The sequence below is a fragment of the Pseudophryne corroboree genome, chromosome 7 (assembly GCF_028390025.1).
Source record: "Pseudophryne corroboree isolate aPseCor3 chromosome 7, aPseCor3.hap2, whole genome shotgun sequence".
NCBI lineage: Eukaryota > Metazoa > Chordata > Amphibia > Anura > Myobatrachidae > Pseudophryne > Pseudophryne corroboree.
Window position 1 is genome coordinate 441254954 of NC_086450.1, and position 3781 is coordinate 441258734.

Consider the following 3781-nt stretch of genomic DNA (forward strand, 5'->3'; position numbering starts at 1 on the left):
CTAGGGAAACTGGGGGTCTATGGCATTGTTCATCAAATATCTGTGTATAAGGTTGTCAAAACTTCTTCTTTAATCCATCAGTTGTCTGTATACCGGATCATCAAATTCCTCGTCAAAAGTGGGTCTTTTTACCTTGGAAAAACCAGAAAACAGGTGAAAGAAACGGAACGTAGAAATCGCATTTTCATCACATCATTGTTTCTACATTTGGGTCATAAATCAAATCCATTGGAATTACAGTTTCCTCACTCCTTAAACTCATCACCCTGGTACTTCGTTTGCACTTCATTAAAGCCTGACCGCATCTAAATATCAAGCCAATGGCTATGACAACACCTAAGATACATAGAAGAAACTTCCCAACATCCATTATGACTCCTTGAGCCCATTCTCCTAAACCAGAGAACCAATTTCGCGGGTTCAACCATGACACCCAACCAGTCAGCTTATTACCTACAGCAGCAAGAGTGAGATTGTGTCTCCTGCGAAATTCCCACTTCAGTTGGAGAATATCGTCCATCTTTTGGTCTATGACCTCGACCGGGTCCTCTGTACTATTCGTTATATATGTGCAGCATTTCACGCCGTACTGCGTTGCCAGTGTGACACAATATCCACCTGTCACTGCTGTGAGGTAATTGAGAACCATTCTATGCTGGACCAGTTCTGTTTTATAAGCTTGAAGCTCTCTTCCAGTATACCTAAAAGTGTCATCATACATTTCTGTGATATTGTCTAACAAATTTGCGAGCGCAGATATGTATTTATAATTCAACACTCCTCTGGCGGTGCGAGTGAAATCTAACGCGATTAGAAACTGAATCCCGGTGGATTCATGGATCATGTCAGAGGCCGGATGCTCTGTTCTTTCTATCAGGTGCCGTTTAACTACGTGCTCGTAATGAGTGTGAGTATAAGGAGCTTGGGCAACACGGTGTATATCTTTCATTTTGGCATGTGATACAGTCATTACTTCAGGCAGTACTTTTCCAATATAACACAATCCTTCAGAGTTTGGGGCAAGCCACTTATACGCCTTCCTCCCGCATATGAAATATGCATCATCGGGGAGAACATATGGGACGGAGTAGGACATAACCATATTACACATCTTCCATGTGAAATCTCCTAACCCTAATTCTCCCATCTGTTTAGTACACGTATCAGTTTGTACGATATGTGCGCAGTATCCTGGTGATACCTCTCCAACTCTCGTAATCCTACTTCCTAGGGTATACCTATATCGGAAAGATTTTTCTCTACTGGCTATGAGGCGTATAAGCTCTGTATCTGTAGGCATTCTATCTGCTCTATATGAAAAGGTCATGGTTTGGTTGCTCCATGACACTTCCCAACTTCCCGGCTTTCGGGGATTGGTAATGTTAAAACATATTAGGGATCTATCCACATGATATTGGTGGAGCTTCAAACTAGGAGGACTGGAGATATTAAACCTCCTGTCCACCGGTCTCCCACCCTTTAGCTCAAGTACCTCCCCTACCGTTAAAGGAAGTGGTACTAGTCCTGATTTGCTATGACCTTGAGGTACTTGAGAGCATACCCAACAATCTGTTTGATTTAACACACTACCCACTAAGGAGTGATAGTCACTCAATGGATGCCGGTCCATGTGGATATTAAAACTGGATTGGCATTTCTTAATGCACCCATCCTCAACTACGTTGTCACAGAGCCTACAGATACAGTTTTCTTCAGCTAACAATCCTTCACAATTCCTTCTATTATCAATGCTATCGGATCGTTTTCTGATACTCGCCTTTGCTTGTTGGTTAAGTTGTTCTTGGAAAACTACGCCTCCATCTTTGTCATCAGAACCCATTCCAGAACCTCTCTCGACCTCCATGGTACTCTCGCCGGAACAGACTGCTCTGGTCAACATCATGGTCAACAGGAAAATCCGGATCACAGTCTCTTGAGGCAAGTCCATCTTATAGGAGGAAACGGAGAAGAATGAGAAGGGGGAAAAAAAATAATTGAGGGAGAGGGGATGGGAAGTGGAGAAAAACAATAAAAGGGAACAGGGAATCGACAACTGCTTTTGATCTTGTGATTTTCAATGCTCAGGTGCCGCCTCAGTCCTCCTGGAACAGACACTCCAGTGATACAACTTCCTCTACCGTCTGTTCCTTATCACGGGACCTCTCTGGATCAGCAACCTTCTTACAATGGGACGAATGAACCCAAGTCTCTCTCTCGGCAACTTTCAATGCTGTAGTGCTAGTCAATAAGACTTGGTATGGTCCTTCCCATCTGTCAATAAGGCAACCTGAGCGTAGAAAATTCCGTATCATTACATAATCCCCAGGTTCAATGTCATGACAATTACTATCTGGTAAATCAGGAATCACCAACTTCAAATTATCATTTTGATTCCTTAACTGTTTACTCATGTTAATCAGGTATTTTACAGTCACTTCATTGTTACACTTCAAATCATCCTGAGGGTTAATCATAACATGCGGTTGTCGACCAAACAAGATTTCAAAGGGAGACAGATTAAGAGGGGACCTGGGAGTGGTTCTGATGCTGTACAGTACAATGGGTAAAGCTTCTGGCCATGTCAATCCTGTCTCTGCCATAACTTTGCTCAGTTTATTTTTAATAGTGCTGTTCACTCTTTCCACCTTCGCACTCGCCTGTGGACGGTATGGAGTGTGCAGCTTGCTATCAATTCCCATCAACTTACACATTCCTTGAAAGACATCACCTGTAAAATGGGTACCCCTATCACTTTCAATTATTCTAGGGATACCATATCTACATACAAATTCCTGCACAATTTTCTTAGCAGTAAACATAGCGGTATTTGTGGACGCAGGAAATGCTTCGACCCAATTTGAGAATACATCTATACAAACAAGTACATATTTCAAATTTCGACAAGGGGGTAATTGAATGAAGTCAATCTGTATTACCTGGAAAGGGCCGCCTGTAGGTGGGATATGAGATGGTTCTGTTGGTATTGCCTTTCCGATGTTCTTTCTCAAACAGGTAAGGCATGACATTGCTCTCTTACTCGCATGAGATGAAAATCCTGGGGCGCACCAATATGCTCTTACCAACTTGCACATTCCTTCCTTGCCCAGATGAGTCAGCCCGTGAGCTGCCTCAGCTAAACATGGAAGATATGCTCTGGGGGCCACCGGTTTACCTTGTCCATCCGTCCAGAGTCCTGAGGACTCCTGGCCATATCCCTTTGCCTTCCAGACTGCCTTTTCCTGTGTGGAACACAAATTTTGCATTTCACACAACTTCTGTGTGTTGATGGTATTAAATACCATCAATTGTGTGGTGTCTGTCTGTCTGGGGGTACCAGCTGCTAACTTAGCTGCTTCGTCTGCTCGGCTGTTACCAAGTGATACTGGGTCTTGACTATATGTGTGTGCTTTACACTTGATAACAGCCACTCTGTCGGGTTCCTGTATCGCTGTTAGAAGCCTTTTGATGTGAGCTGCATGCGCTACCGGTGTACCAGCTGCCGTCATGAAATTTCTGAGGCGCCATAGGGCTCCGAAATCATGGACTACCCCGAATGCGTATCTAGAGTCGGTGTAGATATTGGCTGATTTGCCCTTAGCCAATTCACATGCTCTGGTTAGGGCGACCAGTTCAGCAACCTGGGCTGAGTGAGGTGGGCCTAGCGGTTCTGCTTCTATGGTGCCTTGGTCATCTACGACTGCGTATCCAGTACACAAGTCTCCCGAGTCTGACTGCCTGTGACAACTACCATCCGTGTAGAACGTGAGCTCTACATCTTCCA